Source organism: Vulpes vulpes, chromosome 2 (genome assembly GCF_048418805.1).
Source record: "Vulpes vulpes isolate BD-2025 chromosome 2, VulVul3, whole genome shotgun sequence".
NCBI classification, from domain to species: Eukaryota; Metazoa; Chordata; class Mammalia; order Carnivora; family Canidae; genus Vulpes; species Vulpes vulpes.
Window position 1 is genome coordinate 156,680,599 of NC_132781.1, and position 26,937 is coordinate 156,707,535.

Consider the following 26,937-nt stretch of genomic DNA (forward strand, 5'->3'; position numbering starts at 1 on the left):
ATAGAAATGTCCCATTTCTGAGTCCTCAACCCTGAGCATAGGACCCGGCAGACAGCAGGACTCAGTGATGTGGAATGTACCCTCCCCAGATGTGCTCCCTGGTGCCCACATTATTAGACCCCTGCCCCAAAGATCCTCAAGACTTGGGACCAAGTCTATTTGGGTCTCCAACCCAGCAGCCAGGCCTCCCTTTGCCAACGCAGACCTAGCCATTTGCCCCCACACCCAGCCACGGCATCAAGGGGCTGTGCACCCTTGGCCAGGTCTCATTCCTTCTCTGGGCCTTGGCTGTGGGTGTTGTGATAGGAACTTTTGACGGGGTGGCGGGGGGAGCTCCAGGGAGCTGTAGTTGGAGAAAGAGCCAGAGGGGGGTGAAGGGACGTTCTTCCTGAAAGGGACTCAGAACTGAGCAATGCGTCACTCCCCAACACAACCTGGCAGTTTCCATGTCATCATTACAAAACCCAGAGATGACCCACAAGTGCCCCTAGCCCCTGGGGGACAGCAGGAAGCTGGCTGAGTAAAGACAGCCCAGGAGAGGGGGAGGAAAGGACGGCAGTGAGCAGGAATGACCATGGCCACCAGGCCCCAGCCCTCCGTGCATAAAACATTCACTGGCTCCCACATTCAGAGTCAGGCCTGGGGAGCCCCTTCTAATGTCCTCCAAGCTGTCTCTCCTTTCCATTCCATACTTCCTTCTAAGGACTGGGACCCCAGGAGCTCTCAGCTGTGCTTCCTGGGGGCTTTGGGGGTCCTCACAAATGCCTTAGGGGTTGCCAGCAAAGGGCAAGGGGGTGGTCTAAGAGATAAAACACCCACTCAGCTCTTATGGGACCAAGTCCATGGTTAGCAGCTCTTTGTATTGAAATCCAACGTACTGCTTCCCTTGGAGAAAGAAATCTGTGCCCCCAAATCTGAAAGCCACCAGGCCGGGCTCATACGAGTCTCTCCAGGCAGGGAAGAGGCCACCGTCCTGGTTAAACACCACCGGCTAATAATCAGCGCCTCCATGCCTCGAAATACATACACATAATCTGAGTCTTTTTATTCCTCTCCACTTATTCAGAGAGCATCTATGAACCAGGCACAAGGCACATGGCCCTTTGCACATCTTGTCCCATCTCCGACTTTTGTTCTATCCTCCCGGCAGGACAGGTGCTTATTCCTCCGTATCCACTGATAAGGAAACTGAGCAGCTCAGAAAGGTAAGGTAACTCACCCAGGGTCACACAGCAGGGAAAGAGCAAAGCAGAGACCAGAACCCAGGTCTGTCCTACTCCAAACTTGTGCTCTATCTGCCAGGTGACAGCTGTGGCCTTTGGGGGCTACTTGTGCTTCCTGGACCCTCCATCGCGTTCATGTGGCATGGGCTCTCGAACTGCAGCCGCTTGGGAGGGAAAGAGTCATTCAGCCCACCTCCACCCAGGCAATGATGACGATGATGATAATATTGAAGGACCAGGATATGAGCCCGGGGCAAACTTTGTCTAAGCAAGTGGCTTCTGCAGGCACTGAGATAACAGAGAGGGAACCTGGTGCCAGTAGCACCCATAGCCCTGCTCAGTTCCTCAAGTCTGCCCAGCAAAGACCCAGTGGGTGTCCTCAGCCTAAACCAGGCCCCTGTCCCCATGAGCTGGCCTGGCGGGAGAGCCAGGCACAGAGCCCCCACTAGCATCAGGACAGGAGAGAAGGCGCCCTAGGGTTGTCAGCAGCCAATCTGTGATTGGGGGCTGTGGTTCCTCCCACGGGCTTCCAGGAAAGACAGAGGCACAGGCTACCTCTGGGAGCCTCCATGGGGCTGGAGGGCCATGAGCCCAGAATGGGAAAGCAGGGTGCTGGTGGCCACAGGGTGCTGCTCCCACTATACCTGGTCACATCAGAGCAGCCACCAGAAACACAGCCCCTTTGCAGAGAGGGAGGGACTTTGGAATGCAGGCATCTCTGGACCCCTAGGGCCTAGGATGGTGCACAGCACCCAAGAGGACTCAGGGGATGATGCATGAATGACAGACAGATGGACGGACAGATGGATGATAGAGATGCACAGACACATGGACAGATAGATGATCAGATAGATTTAGGTTCTGAAAAGCCAGTTTTGAACACTTCTCCAGCAGAGGCTGCTAGCACCCAACCTGCGCCCTTCAGGAATTCACCGTCCTGTGAGTTTCTCAACACCTGTGATGCTGCGTCTCCAGCCACAGGAACTTGCTGGGTCCAGAGGACCTGGAACAGCCTTCAGCCACATAGATGGGAATCAGGACAAGTACCCCAGTGCCTCCCCCACTTGCTCCTTGGAGATCCAAGGCACGTGCCACACTCTCCCACAGGTCCCCAGGGGGACCCGGCCCCATCTGCCCACAGCACCCACCTGCTTTTTGACATGCCCTTTGTCAGCTTCTTTCCCTTCCTCTCTCACTTCCAGATTGGCCTACCTATACTTCTGGAAGTCACCTCCCAGGCAAACTGTTTTCATCAAATTCATGACTCAGGGTCTACTTTTGGGAGACCCAATGGAACAACCATCTCTGCCACTTGCCTGTTCTAGGACTTTGGATGAGCCAAGTGATTTTCTGTGCCTCAGTTTCCTCATCTGTAAATGAGGATGATTATCTAATATTCACTGCAGACCCATAATGGTTGGCACTGGGCAGGGTTTATACCACATGACACATGTACTGGGTGCTGAGGGCCCAGAGGGAAGAGCCACCACAATTCCTCCCTGGAGGGGACTCATCAAAGACCATGGAGATGGTGGGTCTGAGCCCAGGCCATGGGGTTGGAAGACCCAGAATCGAGCCGTGGTGCCAAGTGGCCTCACTGAGTGCTCCTGGGCAAGCTACGTAACCTCTCTGTGCCTCGGTTTACCTTTCTGTCATGTAGCAGTAACACAACCCACCTCATGGGGCTCCTGTGGAAAGAAAGTAAGATCATACAAGAGGAGTAGCCAGTGCAGGGCCTGACACACAGTGCTCAACAAAGGGAAGGCAGGCCATCGTCCCTTATGAGATGCATAAAGAAATGCAAAGTGTATCCCTAAACCCGAGGGAGACCATCGGTGCTCTAGCGTTCAGACAGGAAAGGAAGCAGGTGGCCCAAGAGTGAGGCTGAGATGAAAAAAGCCTCTCAGGCCTTGAGCTAGGCCCCCAAGAAGGCGTCACAAGCTCAGATGAAGACAGGGTGAGGCCCTTCACCATTGGCCTACCTGTTCCGCCCTCCTTCCACCAGCACCCCCATCCCCCACCCATGCTCCCACCAACTTCCCAGAAGCTCACCAGGCTCCCTGGCCTTGCTCAGGCTGCCCCCTTTGCACACGCATCCTTCCCCCCAGCCAGAGCTGAAAGAAGCCCGTGAATAGAGCCCTCACTGACACTGGAATAGCCAGAGGGCTCTGGACCAGCTGCATTGGTGCTCGCCACGAGCCTTAGTTACACACATTGTCCTGGGCCTTGTCCCCCTCAGATTCTGCTTCAGTGGGTTTGAGATGGGGCCCAGCAAGCCCGGGGAATGAACTTACTCGGACCCCTGTACACCCTCTATTACACGTGGGAAAACTTCAGCCTGAAGAGCTGATGCATAGTGTTCAAGGGGACACAGCAAAGCACTCAGACTAGGTTTCCTAATTCCTAGGCCACCAAGCTTCCCCTGCCCTCGTGGACAACCCAGTGGGGCATCAGCATGGTGCCCTGGGGTCCTGCTTCAGGAGGCACAAGGGGGGCAGGCCCCCCTGCCCAATCTAGGAGGATGCAGAGCTCTGTGAGAGGCCACCAGGTGTGCAGCCCCAAGACGCCTCCCAGAGGCTCTGCCAGTGTTTGGCAGGTGGCAGGGCCGGGCTGCGGGGGCGGAGAGGGCCTGCCTCGAGTATTTAAATATTTACTTTCTTACAGAATGGCATTCTTTGGAATATTAGCCAATTTGTATAGAATTAGTCAGTGCCTACCCCCCACTCCCCGCCACAGGAAGATTCCAGCGGGGAGGAGCGTACCTGCATGTGGATGCCCCGGCAAGCCCTAGCACACGGTCCCCACCTGCCTGGAACAAGGAGAGGAGGTAGGCGGCAGTTAGGCAGGCGGGGACCCAGATGCACCTTGGGCAGCCTGCGCCCTACACAAATCAGGAGTTGCAGCTGCCAGAAACCTTCTCCAGAGCAGCAGGGTGAGGCCACCACCTTTTCCTTCATGTATGTGCACACACGTCCTGGCCAAACAAGCTCAGGACCAGCCCTGGGGCTAGTGTCCCAATGGGCCAGCCCGGGGGCCGCTGGCGAAGAACACAGGAAAAGCCAAATTCTCTGCCTAATTTCCAGAAGTCTCAGAGTTTATACTAGGGCTACGTCCAAATCCCAACACGGCCTTTTTAAACTTGCTGTGTGACCTTGGACAAGATATTTCACCTCTCTGGACCTCACCTTCCCCCTTATAAAACAGAAAGAATAGAAGTGTCTACCTGCAGTCGTGGAAATGAACATGCTTTCGGACACCATGGAGTGGCATGCCCATGCTGGCAGTCAAGGCGGTACTACCTGGGGCTCGGCCAGCGAGCCATGTTCCCTCTGTCGACTATAATGCGTTTGTGTTGGTTCAACCACCAAGCGCTTGGGGAGCACTTGTTGGGTGACTTTGAGCAAATTATTCCTGTTTTCTGGGCCTCAGGATCTTCTTATAAAATGGGCAGGTTAGAGCCTCTGACATTCCTCCTCTGTAGAGAAAACACCGTGTTTTGCCTCTGACAATCATTCTTGCAAAATTCTCTTACTACGAAGAGAAAAGGTGATGAGAAAGGAATTCTTGAGAGGACAACCTTAAGCAAAGGAATGCACATCTAAGAGTGCAATTTCAGGCGCCAAGAATTTCAGGGTAGCGTGCGACTAACGGGGAAATCCAAGGCCAGCAAGGATCTCATCCTGCATGCTCATCCTCCGGCCCAGGAGCCAACACCACCGGCTGGGGTAGACTACCACTTGAAAGCTGCAGGGCCGTGGCCAAATTATCAAACCTCTACCCCCTGGTCTCCTGGTCTGTAAGAAGGGGGTAATACTACTGATTTCATGCAGGTGATTTAAGCGTTAGGGGAGATTACCTGATACTCAAACTGAGCAGGATCACCCCACACACACCAGGTTTTCTCCTTCACTCCTCCTTAATTAACGACCCTTTCATGTCCATTCGCTCACTCAGCACATATTACTGAGAACCCATAGTGCATTGGGCATTTTTCTGGAAACAGGAATTTCCAGGAGTACAGAAGATGATGCCCCTGCTCTCAGGGGTCCTACATCCCAGTGGGAGGAGATAGAACAAGGAAAAGCAACAAATGAGACCAAGACACAGGGTGATGTGACAATGTGACTATGGGGCCTCTAGGAAGTTCTCTTGGGGGAGGTGACATGTGAGCCGAGGCCTGAGTAATAAGCAAGAACAGCCATGTAAGGATCAGGGGAGAAACATTCCAAGCAAAGGGAAAGCCTGTGCAAAGGCCCTGAGGCAGGGATCTACTTGGTGAGTTTTAGGCCCAGGTGGCTAGAGCCTATCAATGGGTAATGAGGTTAAAGAGAAAGCTCACATGGGACCTTGGAGGCCATGGCCCCCAGGCAGGTCTCTATCCTCTCCAGCATCCCTTCACCCATTTCTTTGATGGAACATCAAGGCCCAGGACTCAGTGGGTGGAGACCATGTTTCCTTCGAGGAAGCAGGTCAATCACTGTGGCTTCTCACGTGGCCGTTTTAACTTTTCCTGAACTTGTTAATGCCCTCAAGTCTTTTTTTCTCCTCCAAGGGTGAGGAGCACTATCTGGGGAGGGGTGAGATCCTGAGGAGTTCCCTCCTAGGAGCGGGGAGGCTATGGGCAGGAATGTGGGCCCCTCTGGGAGCCTTTCAGGCCAAAGTCAGATCTTGAAAAGGCTCAGCCCCACGGGTGGGGATTAGACAGGCTGCAGGGAAGGCCTGGGATTATGGCAAATCCCTCAGGCACAAAGCCAAGCAGGGCTCCCCCTGCCCTCACTGGTGCCCTGGGAAGCCCCCTCAGCTGACCCCAACCCCGACTGGGGGCTGAGCCTTTGTCCCTTCCTGTCCATCAGCATGGGGGACTGTGGAGGTTAGATCTGAGGCCAGAGCCCTGGGGAATGGGAGGTCCCAACAGAGCCCCCCACTCCCACACACCCCCAACCCCACATCCCAAATGGTGGCCTTCCCTGCTCTGGCCTGCCGGGAGGTTCCAAGCCTGCAGCCTCCCCTCATTACACACCCTCCAGCTAGATGTGATTCCGGATGTGTCTGGTTCACCCTGCACCCTGCACATGTCCCATTCCAAACTGGTGGAATTTTTTCTTTTTTTAACTTTTTACTGGGGTCTAACGCACAGAAACATGTACAAGCCATAAAAGCACAGCTTGGTCAGATTTCAAAAACTCCTCCATGTAAGCAGCACCCAGATGGAGAAATTGAAGCAGCCCCAAGAAACCCAATCTTCAGATCCCCTCCGGGTCACTGCACCACCCCTGCCCAACGGTATCCTTTATCATGACTTCTTTCACTGTAGATTAGTTTTGCCTGTTTTTGTACCTTGTTTGAATAAGGTCACACAGCACGGGTTCTCTTTGGTCTAGGCTTCTGTCACTCAGTGTGTCTGTGAAAGTCACCCACCTTGTTGCCCGTGGCGATGGCCCACTCCTTCACATTACCGTATAGTATTCCATTGTGCCAAAACACTGTCATCTGCTGCTGACGAGCGTTGGAGCAGCTTCCACCAAAATAAGTGTATAAGTGTACTAGCTACCTGTTGCCGCATAACGAATTAGCCCCCAACTTAGCAGCTCGAAGTAACAGTAAACATCCATCATCTCACAGTTTCTATGGGTCGGGAATTCAAAAACAGTTTAGCAGAGTGATTCTGGCTGAGTGTCCTTTACTAGGTATCAATCTAGACATCATGCGGGGCTGCACTCACCCGAAGGCTCAACCAGTGCCAGAAACTCTGCTTCCAAAGTGGCATGCTGCCCTGGCTGTTGGCAGGGGGCCTCAGTCCCCACACGACGGCTTGAGTATCCTCACGGCATGGCAGCTGGCTTCCTCCAGTGCAAGCGAGTGCTGTGGAAGAGGGCAAGGAGGTGGCCGTGATGCCCACGCTCAAGGAAAGCAGAATTAAACACCTCTCTAAGGAAGAAATACCAAAAAACTTATGGGCATATCTAAAAGTCACCATAACAAGTGACAGCTCCTTTCTGCACTGAGTCCAACCTTCCCCTTCCAGGAAAAGGAAGCCAACACCCTCCCCTCCCCATTCCCTGCCCGCCTCCTCCTGCTCAGTCAGCACCCAAGAGACACAGCCAGAACTGGGTTCTGGTGTCGGCTTGGCCAAGAGCCTCTCTGAGCCCCAACTTCCTCCCACGAAAAACAAAGAGAACAGCAGTGCCTACTCCAGGGCCATTGGAGGATTGAGTTCCTCTGGAGAAGGCCCATACCTCTGAATTCCATTCCCTCGTGCCACTTGTTTTCTAATTCTTGGTGTGAAACTGAGCCAAAGGCTTTCAGAAGGTTCCAAATAAGCCAGGCAAATCTTACAGAAACCTCATCATCTCTCCTCCCTCCCCAGGGGCAGGGGTGTAGACTAGGATGCTCACTGACTCCACCCATTATTGTGCTCCTGGTTCCCTCATCTGTTCTGGGACTGAGACCCCAGGTACGTGGGACCCATGCTCCCCTTGGGACTCTGCTCGTGCCCAGGTGCCAGCCTGGCCATCCTCTACTCAGTTCCTCTCCTTGACACCATACCAGGCACCTGCAGATGCCACTGATGCTCAGCAGAATCATCCTCCCAGGGCTAACCTATTGACAGAGAAGTCGGATGCAAACAATTCAGTTATTACTTTATACTGTGAGAATCTCTCCCTTAGTCATGCCAGCTTAAGCCTGGACACTTGGTCTTGCCAAGGAGGGGTGGGGAGCACCCAATGCCAGGCTCTGGAGGGCAGGGGTGAAGCCAAGGGAGGCGAGCCTGGCACCGAGAAGAATCCTGGTGGCTGGAATTTAGACAGTGAGAGTCATCAATCGTAGTGCCACCTGGGGCCAGAAGGGTGGTGCAGCCCAGGCCAACGGGTGTCAGTTCAGGTGCTTGGGCTCTATCCTGGGAGCAGTGGCGGCGGCTGCTGAGTTTCAAGCCAAGAAATAACATGATCCATTTTGCACTTTTAAGTATGTGAGGAACACATTCTTCAGTGTGTTCCTGATTGCTCTGAGTCCTGGTCATTCCCGCCCAGCCAGGGAGCCGTGTGATCCAAAAGAATCTGTTGCTTGACCATTTCCTGGCTGTGTGACCTCAGGCAGGTTGCTTACTCGCTCTGTTCTTCAGTTTCCCCAGCAGATAAGAGCAACCCTCCAGGGTTTCGGGGTGACAGATGAGGGAAGGACATGGAGCACCTGCTTCAATGCTCAGCATCATGGATGATGTCTTGGCAGCAGCCCTACCCCCACTGTCTCCCCTAGCCCCCCCTCCTCCAAGGCTCCAGGGCATCATAATGGGCTACTCTTCCCTCACCCTTGCAATGCCTTGGGCAAGGTGGCTCCTTCACCCTTCCTGTACCCCTCACCCTATTGATCTTCCTATGTCACCCAACTTCCAAGACTGGCAGTGACAAGACACAATGTGAATTTCAACCGGTTGACTCCAAGTACATCTGCCAATCAGTGGAGGGAGGAAGTTACTGTAAATAGAGTCTTCATCCTGGCCACACTCTGGCTACTGACTATTGCTATCATTTTTTAGGGGCCCTGAGTGCTGCTGGGCACCATACAGGGACTTTCTATGTATATTTCTACATATGATCACCTTTATCCTCATGACAACCTGGAGATTGAGACTGGGATATTATCTGACCTTACCTTTCAGGTAAAGAAACAGAGCTCAGGGAGACAAATCTTTTGCTCAAGCTCACATAATGAGACTCAAGCCCAGGTTCATTTGCTTTAAAGCATCTCTCTCTCTCTCCCTATCTCTCTCTCTCTCTCTCTCTCTCTCTCACACACACACACACACACACAAACAAGCACACACACGCACACAGGCGCACGCACACACTCCTTCACACAGCCACATGTATGTTGCTGCCTCCACTGCTTCAGGACATCGTGATTTTATCAAATGCTTACTATGTGCCTGATTTCATTTAAGCCTCATCACAACCCTGTAAGGAAGACACTGTGTCACTGCCATTCTGCAGATGGAGAAAGTAAGTCCCCAAGGGGTGGAGTCATGTGCCCAAGTGTTTGCAACCACAAATCCAGTGTTTGCACCAGGTCCTTCCGACTGTGCTGGGAGACCACTTATGAAGATGGACTTGCTCGGCCGATGCCAGGCCGCCAGGAGCCTTGGCACACCGCCACAGCTATGCCACCTGGAACTCAAAGTCCACGAGTGGGGTCCATCAGGACCTCTTCTCCAAGCCTTGCAGTGACTTAGCTGGGATCCACCAGGCCCCAGACATGGTTGACCCAGTCTTACCCTACCTGGCCTGTGGGGCTCGCTCTCACTGCCCATGAGGCCCTCCACCCACAGGTTCCCGGGCCCCAGGCTCTTCTTCTTTTCTTCTTTCACTCCGAGCCAAGCAGGTTAAAAACACGCCAAAAATGAGCCCCCTCTCGCTTTAGTGCACTCACATAATGTGTGGCAAAGAAGGCTGCATTAATCGCTCGGGACCCACATTTTTCAGTGACATTAATCTCTAGCCGGAAAAGCCTCTCTGGACGGTTCTTTTCAGACTGAAGGCACTTAACGTTGGCCAGGGGAGCACAAGGGGCCCGCCTGGAATTCCTCTCTAACTCCCAAACACCACACCCACCAACCCAGCCTGGCCAGCTTCCCTGCTTACGGCGGGGTGGGTGAGATGCCTGCAGGGGATGTGGGGGGACAGAGGGAGGGCAGGGTGGCGAGTGAGCCATGGGTGTGCCGCGGTGTCTATGCACGAAGGTGAGAAAGGCTGAGTTTCAGCTGTGCTTGTTCTGTGAGCAGGGCATCTGCATTCACACCCCGGCATCTGCTCACTCAGAGAAGTTATCAGTGTATGTGTGCACCTGGACACACACATGAGGGACTGAGACACCTGGATGTAAACATGTGTGTGATGTGTGTGTGTGTGTGTGTGTGTGTGTGTATGTGCACGAGCGCCAGTCAAGGGCGAGCACGGGTGTGTACATACCCATTAAAGAATGTATGTAGGAAAAACACAACTATGTACACGAGCCAAACTGTGTGTGACATTCTTCACGTCTATGTGTGACTTCTGTGTGTACACGTCGTTGTGAGCAAGGTGTGTGCAAGAGTGTGTTTGCACTGGAGCGCGCCAGTGAATGTGAGCTGGCGAGGGTACGTGTGACTCTGAGTGTGCACCAATGTGGGGGAGGTAGTGGTCCGGTCTGGGGTGAGTCAGCAAGACCTGGTGCCCCTCATGGAGGCACACAATGCATTTTGACACACATTGCTTGAGCCCTAACCCCGCGCTGGCCATTGCGTCAGGCAGTAGGGAGACAGTGATGAGATCAGTGGAGATAGTGTGGGGTCCTGGAGCCCAGTGGGACTTGATCCCAGAGCTGATTGCACATCTCTTCCCAGCTCCACATTTAGCAACTTCACACTAGTAGCTTGAAATTCACACTGGGGAAGAATTTACACCATGGAAATAAGAATTTATACCATGGAAATGGGCAAACGCCAAAGCAGGCCTTTCTTGACCCAGAGAGCCTGTTGTTAAACATTTATAGCACACTGCTAAATAAAATACTGGGCGTCCTCAATCTAACAGGAGCCCATGTGTGCTGGTGTTCTTGTTCGTGAGTGAGCACGTTTGTGCATGTGTCTCTAGGCACCATAAAGGAGCTCTGGAGCTGTGCAGGACCAGCACACAAAATTAGCAAATATTTAGAGAGTTGGGAGAAAGAGGAGGATCCAGGAAGCTTGAAGGACACCAGTTTTCAATGCTCCAGTGGGTTGATCTCTTTGTAGCCCATGGTCGACTTGTGAAATTCCCCCAAAATGAAAACAACCACCAAGGAAAACAATTTCAATTCATAAACATGAAAACTGCCATGATCCTCTCTCAACACTGGAATTGTCAAACCAAACTGACAAGGTCACTAGGCTGTAAATGATGAGTCTGGGTTCTGAGTCCCACTGCTCTGGCTCCAGAGTGCAAGCTCATTGCCATACCGACCACAAGTGAGTAAAGAAGACAGAAGGCATGGCCAGAGAAGTAGGAGGGAAATGGGAGTGTCCCGGGTCACCCAAGCCCAGAGGAGAAGGAGTTTTGAGAAGCAAATGACCGGCAAGTCCTTTCCCCCGTTTCACACAGGAGGACCCAAAGACTCTGGGAAGTCGGTGTCATACAGCTAGTCCAGGTTCAAACCCAAGGAGGTCTCAGGCCAGAATGCCCAGAAGAGGGCTGGGGCAAGAAAGAGGACTCCAGACTCTCCTTAGCTTCCCCAAACCCCAGACCACAGGCCCAAATTCTCTGCTCTCCTCTGAGCTTGGTTACCAGCCCAGCTGTCCAGTCACACTGACCATGACCCATAGCCAGGCAGGACCGAAGCTCAGGGAGCCCCTTTGGGAACATCAGCCCTAGCCAGCTCCCAGGGAGCCAAGCAGCAAGGGAGCCAGGTGGCCCTGGGGGAGGCCACTGACACCCCCATTCCCTGGCATCCCCCACTCCCCTCGGCCATCATTGATCTCCCTGGCGGGATGACATCAAGGGATGTTTTTAATAAGAGGGCAGGAGGCCTTGGGAGCTGACCGGGCCGAGGCAGTGCCGAGCAATTAATCACCCGGTTGAGAAGCCACAGCCATGGGTAACTGGATCCCCGGAGAGCGGTTAGGCACCCCGCCTTTCATCTCTGCTCATGGCCACTCTGCGTGGGCTCTCTGTGCATCTTCATTAACTCTGGGCCCCAGGGAACCAGGCAGGCGTGGGGGGGTCTATGCATCTATCTATGTGTGGACTCCTCTGAGTGTGCGCAAATGCACTGATGCACACAGGTATGCGTGCACAGGTGTGTGTCCCTGCACGTGTGGGCATGCTTCCCTGTCCACGCGTGTAAGACACACCAGGGCACTGGCTTCAGAATCAGACAGATCTGACTTCAAGTTTAGTGCCCACCTCTTTCTAGCTGGATCACCCTGAGCAAGTTACTTGTCCTTTATGAGCCTCCATTTTTTTCATCTGTAAACTGAGGATCCTAATAATGATAGTAACTGCCACATGTGCTTGTAGGGATCAAGTAATAGTATTCATATAGAAGTGTCTGGAACTTAGCGCATGTTTAATAACCATGCGCTCTTATCCCTATTACACGGATGGGTGTCCACATCTGAGTGGTAGGCAGGATCCTAAGAACGATCCCCAGTAACCCTTGTATAGTCCACCCCCCTGAGTGGAGGGTAGAGCCTGCAGATACAGTGAAATATCACGCCCATGATTATGTTCCATCATATGGCAAAAGGGAGATGATCTGAGTAGCCAAATCTAATCACATGAGCCCTTTATTTTATTTTTTTTTAAGATTTTATTTATTTATTCATGAGAGACACAGAGAGAGAGAGAGACAGAGAGACAAAGAGACAGAGACACAGGCAGCGGGAGAAGCAGGCTCCATGCAGGGAGCCCGACATGGGACTCCATCCCAGATCTCCAGGATCGTGCCCTGGGCCAAAGGCAGACGCCCAACTGCTGAGCCACCCAGGCATCCCTCACATGAGCCCTTTAAAAGCTGAGTTTGCTCCAGCTGCTAGGCAGAAGTCAGGGCGATTTGAGTCATAAGAGGGATTGGCACAGGGAGTGGACTTCTCTGGGGCTGAGTTGGAGGGGGGCCCCCCGTGAGTGACCCCTAGGAGCTAAGAGTGACCCCAGTCCATAGCCAGCAAGAAGATGGGGGTCTCGGTCATACAGTTGCAAGAATTCTTGCAAAAACTGAATTCAGGGGATCCCTGGGTGGCTCAGCAGTTAAGTGCCTGCCTTCAGCCCAGGGCGTGATTCTGGAGTTCTGGGATCGAGTCTCATGTTGGACTCCCTGCAGGGTGCCTGCTTCTCCCTCTGCCTGTGTCTCTGCCTCTCTCTCTCTCTCTCTCTCTCTCTGTGTGTGTGTGTGTCTCTCTCATGAGTGAATAAATAAAATCTTTGAAACAAAACAAAACAAAAACTGAATTCAGCCTAAAAACCTGCATGAGCATGAAAGCAGATTTTCTCAGGAGCCCCTAGATAGAAGCCCAGCCCTTCGGACTCCTTGATGTCAGCCTTATGAGTCTAGAGGAGAGAAGCCAGCCAAGCCCGTGTGGACAGCTCAGGTCAAGGTGCCACTAGTGAGGTTTCATCAGCTCTGGGAGCATCCTGGGCAATTCCCCAGGGCCCCTGGTAACTCACAGTGACATACACATGTCTGCTTTGGGCCCTGGAGGACACATGCTCTAGTTTCCAGTCCAAAGCTGTCAGGGACAGAGAGGACAAAAAGGGAGGTACAGAGCAGGGGGAGAGGCCTCCGTGTGCTCATCTGAACAATGGGACACCAGCCCCAGTACCACCCTCATCTCGAGGATAGCTCAGTTGAACAAACGGACAGCGTGTTCACTGGTGGGTGGGCTGGAAGGGCTGTCCAGCAGCAGGAGAGGCAGTGGCCCAGCCCCTGAGTCAGCAGTCAGGCTCAGGCCTGCTGGCCAATCTCCGTATGTACCAGGGCACCCGTGGGAGAGGCCTGGGCCTTGCCCTCACCAGCTCCCTGCTCCCCCGCTCCTCTTACTCACTCAGCTCCATGGCTGCCAGTTCCACCTCCCCAAATCTTTTCAGTCTCCTCCTCCCCCCTGCCCCTGCCTGTGGTCCCATGCCCCAGGCTTGCCTGGATGACCACAGGGCCTCCTCCCAGCATCCCTGCCCCCAACCCCAGCCCCCTCGAATTCAACTGCCACTCCCCGCTCCCGGCCCTCACTGCACTCCTACTGTTCTTGAGGTAAAGTCTGAACTCCCCTCTGAAGATGAAGAACCATTTTCATTTTGCCAAAACAAGAAAAAATAATACTTCAATTTTTATTTCCCTGATTCTGGTTCAAGCCACTTTGCATATCTTTATTTCCCTATTCCCTTCTTAGCCACTAATTCCCACTCATTTTTAAATTTCTTAAGTATTCTAGTTTTTAAATGTACCACTTGTGCATGGGAACAAATTCAAAATGTATAAAAAGGCAGACACAAGGGGCACCTGGGGGGCTCAGTTGTTTAAGCTCTGCCTTCTGCTTGGGTCATGATCTCAGGGTCCTGGGATCTACTTCTCCCTCTCCCTCTGCCTCTTCCCCAGCTTGTTCTCTCTCTCTCTCTCTCTCTCTCTCTCTCTCTCTCTCTAATAAAGAAATTTTAAAAAATAAAAGGGTCAGCTTCCCTCCAGCCTCCACCCCCACCTGTCCAGTTCACCACTCCATACAAGTTGCTCTTACTGGCTTTTGGTGTGTGCATCTAGATTTATCCTAAACATATACCAGCAAATATGTACACACATTATTTTTTATGCAACTAATGGCATATCATACCTAACCGATTTCAGCTACCAATACACACCAGCAGTTGTCCCTCTTGGAACAGAAAGAGTTCCTCCTTTCTTGTTAATGGCTGCATGCGGTTCCATGGGAGCAGAATGATACGACCCCTCTTCTCCCAATAGGTTTTTAGGCTGTTTCCCACCTCTTGCTATCAGAAACAATATGTCACTTCACACACATGCATTGAGTTTATTTCTGAGAAAAACTCCTAGCAGATTGTTGGGTCAAAGGGAAAGATTTTGCCAAGTTGCTTTCCATGGGAGGTGCAACAATTTGCATTTCTACCAACAACTTATGAGCACTTCTGTTTCTTTGTACACTTGCTAAGCCAGCGACTTATTCAATTTCATAATTTTCATCTGATGTGTGAAAAATGACATCACAGTACAGTTTTAATATGAAGGTTTCTCATTTTGAGTAGGGTTCACTGTCTTTTACTACTAGTCTTTTCTGAGAACCATTGTCTTCCTTCTCTGTGAGTGGTCTGTTCATATACTTCACCTATTTTTTATGGAGTCATCGGCCACTCATAATTGATTTATAAGAGCTCTTCATATATGAAGGAAGTTAGCCCTGGAGAAATTTAAACAATTTAAATCATTTCAGTAGTTCCTTAAATGTTGGCTCTGGCGAAACCATCTGGGCCTAGTGATCTTTTTAGGAGTACGTATTTCTCTTTCTTCTATGATCATTGGTCTGCTCAGAATTTTAGTGACTAAATGTACTTCCAGGTACATTTTTATAGTTTATATTTTAAGAAGTATCCATTTCAGGGTTGCCTGGGTGGCTCAGTTGGTTGAGCATCGTACTCTTGCTTTCAGCTCAGGTCATGATCTCAGGGTCGTAAGATCGAGCCCCATGTCAGGCTCCATGCTCAGCACAGAATCTGCTTGAGATGGTCTCCCTCTCTCTGCCCCTCTCTCTGCGCGCTCTCTCTCTTTCTCTGTCAAATAAATAAATAAATAAATAAATAAACAAACAAACAAATAGAATTATCCATCTCATCCAAGTTCTTAAGTATATTTGCATACTTTGTTGATTTCCTCTGAAATTGGGGTTATTCTCCAAAACCACTTCTTGCTTTATGAATTTATGCCTTTTCCATTCTTTTCTGGAGCAGATTACCTAACACCTCAGCTGTTTTACTTGGCTTTTGAAAAAAATAATCTTTGTTAGCTCTAGTATTTTCCTGACTTCCAATTCATTAACACTCATTTTTATCTTTATATGTTTTCTTTGTGATTTCTTTAGGTTTATTTTATTGCCATGTTCCAAACTTTTTGGGTTGGACACTTAATTTGTGAACTTTCAATCTTTATTATTTATCAAAATATTTAGAACTGAGAATATTTGCTACAATTATCTCAGTTTTCTGGACTTTTTAATTCTGTTCTGATTTTCTTTCTGATGAGAGAGATGTTTGAGAGAGAGTAGAGGAAATTTACCCCTTGTCAATTTGTCATATTAAACTGTAAACAGCGACCATTATTAGGAGTAATGATAGAATTAGTTTATCTTTATTCCTTCCTCTTGCCCTCCCTCCCTGACTTGAATTTATTATTTTATATTCCTTAATGTTTACTTTCATCTCTGTAATAAAATTATATCTATCACCTTATTTTTCATATTTAAATTATGTCCTTTGCCCTCTGGCTACAGAAGATGAGGAAATCTGGATATTTACGTTACTCTGTACCTCCTTTCCCCCTCTTCCCTCCCAGTATTCATCTATTACATAATTTCTCTTTTTTTTTTTTTTTTTTTAGATTTTATTATTTATTCATGAGAGACACGGAGAGAGAGAGAGAGGCAGAGACACAGGGAGAAGCAGGCTCCATGCGGGGAGCCCAATGTGGGACTGGATCCCAGGTCTTCAGGATCAGGCCCTGGGCTGAAGGCAGGTGCTAAACCGCTGAGCTACCGGGGCTGCCCCCGTTACATAATTTCTACACAATCTCACTGGATTCTCCGTGTTTCCCTCTGCTGCATAATCATGACCTTCACCCAGTTTTAGGCTTAGACTTGGAGACAGATGAATTCGATTCCCCACTGAGTCTGTAGTCCTTTTGCCACAGTTTTTCCTTTCCAAGTTCATCTTTAAGAAGGGCATCAAGGGTGTTTAATCCCTGAGTTCTCATATATTTAAAAAAACCGGATTGATTTCTGTAGAGCCCTATACTCCCTGACCGGACAGAGGGGGAAGCCGAGACCCAGCACCAAGAGCCACGCCCAAGTCACCCGCCTGCGCCAGGGACGGAGCGGGGACAAGAACCTGCAGCCTTCCCCCCAGCCGGCCCTCACCCTCCGTCCTCTTTCTTGGACAGGGGAGGGAAAGGTAGGTGGGTCCCCCTGCTGAGCCGCAGGGACACTCTTCCACTAGTCCCCTGGAATCTCACCTGGGACCCGTGGGAAGTGACTGGCAGGAGCATTTTTACCCTCACCCCCCTAGGATTAGCAGCCATGGCTGGGCCCCGGTGGCACAACCTCCCAGGAGAGGGGGAAAGTGTGAGCTCATCCCTGCCGCTGCCGCCGCCGCCGCTGCCGGGCAGACCGGGTGGGGCGAGGGGCTCCACCTGTTCCCGATAATCTCTCTAATCCAGCCCATAATTATTCTTTATTAACGGAGGCCGCTGCCTTCGTTACGCGCTGAAAGGAGGGCGTCAGGAGTGAAGACACGAGGATCAAAAGCTGGTCACATTTTCCAAAGGGGTTTATTTGCCACGACCAAAATAACCTCACCAGGGGACGGCCGAGTTCCTGTCTCGCCCCATCCTGGTGCCCAGCGTGGGAGCCCCAGGCCCCCTCGTCTCCCGGGCCGGCCCAGAAGTCCCTGCCCGACTCCACGGCCCCCCAGTCTTCCTCCTCCCACACCCCCTAGGAGCGCGGGTCACACGGGCCTTGCACTGGGCTATGCAGATATGGGAGCTGACCGGGCCGAGGCAGATATACAGTAAATAAGCTACGACACCCGCCCCCCCCCACCCCGGACTCAGCGGCCACAAGGGAAGGGGCTGAGTACCACAGTGATTGCCATGCAGGCTGCTGAGTGCCACACGGAGCAGAACGGGTGACTGTGGAGCCAGGGCTGTCCCTGAGGCCAGCCACGGGAACAGGGAGACAAGCCTTCCTAGGGAGGGACATGTTAGAACCCCATTTTAAAGTGCAGCTGGAAGCTCCCCAGGCCATCCTGTAGAAGAAGGACAAGTGAAGACCAAGTTGAACTGCGGTTCCGTGTGGCCAGAGCAGAGGCTGGAGAGGGAGGAGAGTCTGATTAGGGCTGCAGGGGGGCCAGGGCCGGGCCACACAGGACCTGTGGGTACTCGGGAGTCACCAAAGGTGTTAGGCAGGGAGGTGATATGGTCAGATTGTGCTTTAGGAAGATCCTTCTAGCTGCAGAGTAGAGACTGAATTGGGGATGCTCTGGCAGCAAGGTGTCTTTGAGGACACTTGCAAGGGCCCAGGTGGGAAATGTGGAGTTTGGAACCTGAAAATAACAACAGGAGTAGAGAAGGGAGGCCAACTAGGGGCCTCAGGCAATGGGGGCACAATCCCTCTGACTCTAGTGGCCCTGTTGTCCATTGGGCCCCTGGTCAGACAAGGGATCACGATGGTCCGTAGCCCATTTGTGCCCTCAACCCTCTCACCATCCCCCTACGTTCAGCCTGGCGCTCGATCTGTGGCCTGGGGCCACACTCCCCGCCCAGAGGCCCTCACAGCCTGGGGAGATGAGGCCTGGGGGCTGGAGACCATGAAGCCCCAACTCCTGGCTCTCTGGCCTTCCCAGCCCACCCTCCCTCTCCTACAGACAAGCCCTGTTCACTGCTTGCTCTCTGTTCTTCCCAACTCGCCCATCCTGGCCCACGTCCCGTCCACACCCAGGTCCCACTGAATGGGTGGGCATGCAGAGCCCCCTGCCCGGAAGCGCTGTCCCCCAGCCAGCAACGGCCACCGTCTGCCTCCCCGTGCCCCTGCCTCTCTGCCTCCTTCACCTTTCCTGCCTCCATCACCAACGGCTGTCCTCCGCATTCCCTCATCAGGGTGTGAATCCCAGCTGCAGCTTGGGGTCCCCCTCACTGGTCCTCCCCGCCGGCTCCTCTCCATCCCTCTTTCTCAATCCACACCTAACCTCCTCCCTGGGGGTCGCAGAGATGGACATGAGAATGCAGCTCTGGCCCTCGCTGCCGTCCCCCGCTGCTCCAGCTCCAGCAGGCAAGAGGGGGCGGTGCTGGCCAGAGCAGTGCTAGAAGGGAGACCAGAGAGGTAGGATTGGGGTGCATGGGGCTCTGCGAGGCAGCAATCACATCGGAGCCCCAAGCCTCATTCCAACAGCCAGCAAAGGAGTTGGCGCTGGGGACCAGGGTCAGAGAGGAGGGCAACCCACTCTCTGCCCTCCAGAAGTTCAAGACCTGGTCCGGGACATGGAAACAGTGTGGCCTCATGAATGCTCCCCAGGGGCCCTGCAGTGCCCCTCACGTGGGGGATCACAGGAGCCCAGGGGGACCCAAGAGGCAGTCTGAAATCAGGAAGGCTGGGCTCAGTCCCCCCCAGCTGGCCTTGGCAAGCCACCCACTTCCCTGATCCTTGGCTGCAGCATCTGTACAATGGGTATATCATAGTTCCCCGAGGTTAACACACGTACAATAAACAAGATATGGGCCAAAGTATACAAAAGTGGCTTAGCAAAGAGCCAGGTGTGGGGGCACATTCAGTAAATCGCACCTATTATAATTTTCATTGTTACTACTGCATTTGGGCTGTGGAGTCGCTTTAAGAGCCATATCTGGTTCCAGTCTTGCCACTACCCAGCCATGTAACCCTGAGTCCCTTCCTCACCCTGCCACTGTTTCTGCTGAAAGAGGAATTCAGATGAAGCTTCTGCCTGCCCTGGCCCCTGAGACCTGTGGGGAAGGCCTGCCTCCCAATCTTGTCTCTCCTGCCGCCCCGATCCCTTCACTCAGGCCACTGGGGCCTCCTTGCTCTTCCTCAAACTCCCCAGCCGTGCTCTGGCCTCGCAGCTCTGGCACTTGCGGTCCCCTCTGCCCTGAACGACTCCTACCGGCCTGCCCTGCCTGCAGGGCTCGCTTTGTCTGCAAACACCACCTCCTCAGAGGGGCCTTTCCCAATTGTCCTCATCACTTTCTCCTTCACTGGCTCCATCTTCCCTCAGAGCACTTATCCAAACCTGACATGCATGGTTTGTGGACTCCACACTGCCCTCACCAGAATGCCAGCTCCGTGAGATCGGACAGTGTGTGTTTGGTCTACAGCTGGCACTCAACAGACAAATAAGGGCTAGAGCATGCCTGATGCTCTGGAGAAGCAGTGTGGGGGGGGAGAGAATTCTCTAGAACCCCCTGGATGCCGGCTCCCGGCAGCCCCAGCACTCTGAGACTCACCTGCTGCGCCTTCTCACAGCCTGGAAAAGCACAAAGCTCTCTCCATCCCTGCCAGGCACATGCCCCCTGCCCTCGGGGTCATGGACCTGAGACGACCACCCCTGGCCCCAAAGCCTTCAGATGTTTCCAGGTCAGGCTGGGGAGGAGGGGGTGGCAGTCTCTGGGCCCCATCCTTTGTCCCAGGCCCCAGCAGAATTTAATTCCAAGGTTCAAAGCGCCTTTGCCCCTTCCCAGATAAAAGGCCGCTCAGCCAGAGAGAAGAACTGGTTAATAGAGGACAGGAGGGGGGCTCTGGACAGGCGGGCCCACCACCGCCCTCTGCCCACACCCTCGGCAGTGAATGCTCTCAGCCCTCTGCCGCCGTTCCGGCCCGCTGCCCCACAAGAAAAGCCCATTAATTTAACACTAATAGGATTTTCAATTTGTCACAATCCTTGGAGATCCTGGGGAGGTGGTGGGGGGGGGGGATTCATATCAAGTCTGTGTTAAAGGAAATCTTTGCAGGGACACGGAGCTGACCCCTCCACAGTTCCCTACCCCCCAGGGCCTTGAGGCTGGCCACAGCCTCTCCTGGCCTCAGTTTCCTTGGTGCAAAGCAAGTTAATAAGACCTACTTCGAAAGGAAGCTGCAAGGATTAAGTGAGATTAGGAAGAAATAACATCCAGCAAAGGCTGCCTGGCCGGTAGTAGGCGCTCTGTAGCCGTCACCCTCTCCCAGGTCTGCCCCCCTGGGCTGTGGGCATCGCAGGCTGGAGATGTGCCCCCCACCCCACCACCACCGTTCCCTGCCCCACCCAGCCACTGTGTCTCCAGGTCCCGTGACAGTTTCGGCCAAACACCCCTGGGGGCGGGGGGAGGTGTCTGGGAGCCCATGGCCTTTTCATCCTCGGTGGGATCAGCGTCCTGAATTCCTCGTTGTTCGAGGAGAGCCGAGGATTTGGAGCTTCCAAACACAGCGGCCCAATCGGAAGGCCCCAGCCCGTGCCAACCAGCTGCGTCTCGGTTACAGCTAAGAACACAGCACACCAGCTGCCTGAGCCCTGCTCTCCGGGCGAATTCCTCCTGGATCAGGAGATGCCAGACAGCGGGGACTGTGTCTGTGTCGCCCCTGGCCATGGGCTCAGCTCGGCACTTCCCCTGGTCTGAGAGTGAGGGGCATGCCAGCGCAGGGAAGGGGCCGGGGCTGGGGGGCCTGGGGGCAGGGGGGCCGTGCCTGTCTCTGCCGTTGACGAGACACTGAAGCGGACGTGGTGAAAGCGCTGCCCTCCAGGGCGCCCAAAGCCAGCGGACAAGCGCACCTGGCCGGGCCCCACGCCTGGCTCAGAGCCACACACCCCGGCTTGGCCGCCACCACCCCCACCAAGGAGAGAGAGGTGGGGAAAGAGGACGCAGAAGCCCAGCCCCCTCCCAAGCCTGGCTCTGGGCAGCTGCTCCCTCAGCAAAGCCCTCCTGACCAGGCTGGACAGGCCTGGGGCTGGGATGCTGCAGCCAGCACTGCCTGTGGTCCCCGTCTGCATTTGCCTCCAACCAGGCCCCAACCATGATTTACAGCATCTCGATTCCTCAGCATCACGTGGTCCCAAGCCAGACAGAGATGGGAAGGAGACATCAGGGAGACAAGACTGAGGGTGGTTTCAATTACTCTATATTTCAGTCGCCGCAGACCTACTCAGGTGCAAAGAGAACCATATATCTTGTGAATAAAAGAAACAGAAGAAGCAAACTGTTTGCTCTCATTTTAATGGTCATAGGAGAAAGCCTGATGGGGACCTCACACATGGGAATGCTAGTGAGCCTTCATGAAACCAGCACGAATGAAAGTTTGTAGGTCCTCAGACCCAGGACAAAATGCTGGGTGGAGGCCAGGGAGAGGATTCTACAAAGGAATGCTGTCCAAGTGCCCTGCTGGGAAGACTGTGGGAGGTCACTGTGGGTTCCAGGTGGAATTCTGGAAGGGGCAGCCTATCTGTTAGAGGAGGAGTTAGTGCTGCCCGTGCAGCTGATGAACGAGGCAGGGGAAGGATCCCTCACCCCCGGGCCCAGGCCCAGAACTTTTCAGAACATCTCTGCTTAGGCCTGGGTCACATCCTGGGCTTGAGCTGCGAGTGTTTGGCTCTGTTCACAAGTGGGAAGTGGGGCCCCAGGGAGTCAGTGGTAGCACATGCCCAGGCACCAGAGGGACAGTGTCACCATATGCAAGAGTCCCCAAAGCCTCCCCCCTCCACCAGACAAGATTCAAGTACCCACCCACCACTCCTCACTCCTCTGCAGGGGCCCCCTCAATTACCAGCTATCACATCAAGAACGACTCCCAGGGGTCCACCCATTTTCCAACTGCACTCCAATTGGGCTGTGTGAGCCTAGGTGAGTTGCTCACTCTCTCCGTGCTTTCAGTTCACTGGGTGAAAAATTTGAAGGAGGAGGAGAATTAAGAAAGATTTGCCTATAGAAGTGAGTGTCCTTTAGAGAAAAACTTGGTGAGCCATATTCAGGATGACAAGTATAGTCTATCCCTATAATGAAGAAATGGTGGTATTTATTTCATTAGAAAGGATTTTAAGGAGGGACGAAAGCTATAGATTGAAAGTGTTATTTCTGTTGTTCCTTCCTCATATCACAGCTATTTATCGAGCTTCTACCTTAAGTCAGACCCCACTCCAGGGGCACAGTGGAGAATCAGAGACACCCTTCCATCAGGATCCAGACAAGTAAACAGGAACCTACCAGGGGATAGAGGCTCTGCCAGAGGCTACCCAGGGAGCTGGGAGGCACAGAGAAGGGGGCCAGTCTTGGGCAGTCAAGGAGCCTTTTAGTAGAAGTGACCTCTATGCGACAGCTTGAACGATGAGCAAGAGGGAGCCAAGCAAAGGGAGGGTGGTCAGAGGGATCAAGGTGTGGGCCTGACATGAGCAAAGACGGGGAGCATCTTCCTCCTTATCTCCCTCACTTCTTAAACACAATGCAATACCTCTCCAAAAATGAATGAATGAATGAATGGAAAAGTAATGAACAAAAAGCAGAAGGGTTATGGATATACATATTACAGAAAAAGCAAATACCTAAAAAATACAAAAAAAGAAAAAGAAAAAAGAAAACCACATCCCACCCCGTGTGGACAGTGAGCACTTTCCATAAGGGGGAGCCCACCATCTGGTTACCTCAGCACCAAATGGAATGGCCCCATGCTTTGACTTCTGATTTCTTCCACAAACCCTGGGAAGGAGACAATGGTTCTGTCTCCTCAGTTACCAACGTGACCTCTGCTCCCACATCCAGTTCCCTTCCATTCAAAGGTCGGGCCTGTTCCCATCCACTGGTTCATTCAGAACATCTCTTGATCATCAACCACGTGCCAGGCACATGGAGTGGTCACCAACGCGAAAAGCCAGACTTGGTGCTGCCCCTCAGTATGTCCTCCCACCTGTGCCAGTCTCCGTGATCACAGCGGGAACGTGGCACCACCTGGGTGGATGGCGGGCCACCGGAGCCTTCCCAGTAAGTCACCAGTCAAGGGCAGGATCGGGCCTGTGATGGAACATTCCTCCTCTGCTCTCCCGCCCAAACTCGTGGCCAAAGGCAAGGCACACGCACGGCTGAAATCCCATCAGTGGCACCCAGCCAACTGGCTGCCACTTGCTTATTTGGCTTGGAACAGGAAATACATTTTTCTACTATTTATACTGCTGATGTCAGGAATAAACTAATTACTGCTGCGAAGCTGCATTCCCACACTGTCCGCCTCACATCTGTAACCCCCGGTGGAGACCAAGGCAGAGGAGGTGCCAGGGGGCTGCTAGGTCTGGGGTCCCTGGCCCAGTAGCCACTTCTGCCCTGCTCCCTCGGTCTTCAGGGGTAGGGAGGAGAGGGACTAAACCCACAAGTCACCCCCTGCTAGATCTTCAGCTCCAACTGAGAAGAGGTCTATCTGCTTCTTCCCTTCCCCTTGAGCTGCTCCCATCTCCATGTCTCGGTTTCTTGATCTGCACAATGGAGGTGTGGTAATGCTGAGCTCAAGGGACTGTCATTTGGAGTAAGTGACACCATGTCTGAGAAAAAGCTTTGTGTAAATGGGATTACCCCCAGAAGACCTACCGGCCTGAACGGCCGAGCCCCAGAAGGCAGCGTGGCTCAGGCAAGCCCCACACCTGGGCCAGCAACAGCATCCAAATGTGTTGCTGATTCCACTGCAGTCTGCACGTCCTGACCCTGCTGCCTACAGCAACCAGGCCAACCTCCCAAACCAGCTATTTGGACACAGGTGGGCAGGGCACTATCAAAGAAGGGCCAGGAAAAAAAAGGGGGGGGGGGCAGGAAATAGAGGCTGAATGAATGAATGAATGAATGAATACAATGATAGCCTAAGTCATGACACTATTTTAACTGACTTTTTTTTTTTTAATTTACTGAATTAAACAACTATTTTGCTCAGGAGTCCACAGACTTAACCATAAAGGGCTGGATAATAAATATTTCAGACTTTGAGGGCCGTTCAGCCTCGGTGACAACTACTTAACTGCCACAATGGTACAGAACCAGCCACAGACGATACATACATAAATGGACAGAACTGTACGCCAATAAAACGTCTCATTTATGAAACAGCAAACCAGGTTTGGCTCACCCCTCTGGTTGAACTAGCCAAATAATTCCTATGTAACCTCAGCAGCATCCTCGATCCTTCCACATGACCCCTTCATCTGATGGGCCACCAGGTCCCGTCAATTCTTGCTTCTAAATGTTCTAAATGTCCCCTCCTTCCCACACCACAGCCATTGCCCTGGTCCAGCCCAGTCATGCACTACCTAGACACTCCAACAGCTGCCTACCCTACTTCTTCTACTCAGAAGCAAGAGAGATCTAAGTTGCCAGGCTGACTGTACCATTCCCCTCTCCTGGCTCCCACTGTCCTGACCCCACAGTCATCTATGCTCTGGGTCTCACTGCCCCCCTCAACCCCCTTTATCAGCTCTAGCCAGACTATCTTTTAGTTCCCCAAACACATCATGCTCAATCTTTCCCTGTACCAGGAAACTTTTCTCCCTCCTCTTCCCCTGGCCAACTCCTGTTCATCCTCCAGATCTCAGGTCAGATGTCACTGATCCCGAGAAGCCTTCCTGAGGTGTTTCAGCTTACCCCTAACATAAAAGTGATCACACTTATGGCACAAACTGCCATATGTTCCACAAACCACATGTCCCTTTCTTCCTGGGCACACAGCTATACTACATTTCCTAGCTTCTTTTGGAGCTAGACGGGGCCACGTGACTGAGTTCTGGCCAATGAGAAGAGGGCAGAAGGCTTGGCTTTGACCTCCCACATGATCCTGCATGCCAGCTCTATTTCTCCAGATGAATGGAAAGGATGCTGACGAGCTGTAGGAGGGTAGAGACACAAGATGAAAGGATCTTGGGTCCCTGAGTCACTGCTTGAATGAAAGCAGCTGAAGAGAGTCACCTGGCCAGAAATTCCATGTTGTATTAAGCCACTGACATTTTATGGTTGCTTGTTACAACAGCTGGCCTACCCTGTCTAAACCAATATTCAAATGAAATTAACTGCTATTTGTCCACCTTCCTTACTAGACTGTGGGGACATATTAGGCAGGGATTTATCTATTTATACAACACCATATTCCCAGAACTTAGCACTATGCCCTGCGTATGGTAGGAACTCAGTAACTATTTGTCGGTTGGTTGGATGAATAAATGAATGAATATAACCTCAGTGGATGGGGTAGCCTCCTATTATCACCAGAGGGATGTTTGCAGCAACCCAAAGCCCAAGCAAGCCAGTTCCAGGGTGGGGGCTTAATTTAAAGCCTTGCCCTAAAAATGTCCACAATAGCCAAACTATGGAAAGAGCCCAGATGTCCATCAACAGATGAATAGATATAGAAGACGTGGTATATATAAACAATAGAATACTATTCACCCATCAAAAAAATGAAATCTTGCCATTTGCAATGACATGGATGGAAATAGAGGATATTATGCTAAGTGAAACAAGTCAATCAGAGATAGACAATTATCATACGATCTCACTCACATGTGGAATTTAAGAAACAAAACAGAGGATCATAGGGGAAGAGAGGAAAAAATAAAACAAGACAAAATCAGAGAGGGAGACAAACCATAAGAGACTCTTAATCACAAGAAACAAACTGAAGGTTGTTGGAGAGGAGGTAGGGTGGAGATAGGGTAACTGGGTGATGGGCATGAAGGAGGACCCCTGATATAATGATTGCTGGTGTTATATGCAACTGATGAATCCCTGACTTCTACCTCTGAAACCAAGAATACATTATATGTTAATTAATTGAATTTAAATAAAGCTTTTAAAAAATAAACTAAAATATAAACAAAAAATAAAGCCTTGGCCTAAAGCTTTGGAGAGCAGCATGTGCTGATTCCATTCCAGGGAGCTGAACTCAAGCAAAGCCAGGGCCAATGATATCAATCAACATGAGAACTGAGGGCACCCATCAGAAGCTGACAGTGGCAGTAACAAGAAGAGTCAGGCGGTTGGGATAATCAGGAAGCCCAGACTCCAGGACCCTTTATTCCCCAACTCGCTGCATGATATTGGTAAATAAATTCCTCCCTTGGAGCCTCAGTCAGCAGGCTTGACTATAAGATTTTCAAATGGCTCCAAGGGGCAGAACTCCCTTATCACCCTCCTGCCCCAAATACCACTGGAGTCTCAAAATATAAAATAGGTATAAATGGAATGGTTCTAATGAAAGCTGGGGAGAGGTGTCACAACTGACCCCAATCAATACCCTGAGGCACATTGTCAGAACCTTGAGCTCCATCCTCTCTCAGCCAGATTAAGATTTTACGAGATTCTCAGCCTAGACAAAAACTTCCAGATGCTTGAACACCTCCAGTGATGGAGAGCTCACTACCTCCTGGGCAGATTCTAAGACAACCCTAATGGTTAGATTATCCACCAGCTGCAGTCTGCATCCCTAGACCATGCA

The 26,937-nt window shown here is 52.1% G+C and overlaps 1 long non-coding RNA gene across 1 annotated transcript in view; it reads right to left on the bottom strand.

Annotated features, from left to right (window-relative positions):
• The window catches only part of LOC140597993 (uncharacterized), a 76,520-nt gene that overhangs the window by 23,990 nt on the left and 25,593 nt on the right, over positions 1-26,937 (bottom strand). Inside the window, exon 2 of the long non-coding RNA XR_012000115.1 lies at positions 6,946-7,085. This is a non-coding gene — a long non-coding RNA (uncharacterized lncRNA). The remainder of the gene's footprint in view (positions 1-6,945; positions 7,086-26,937) is intronic.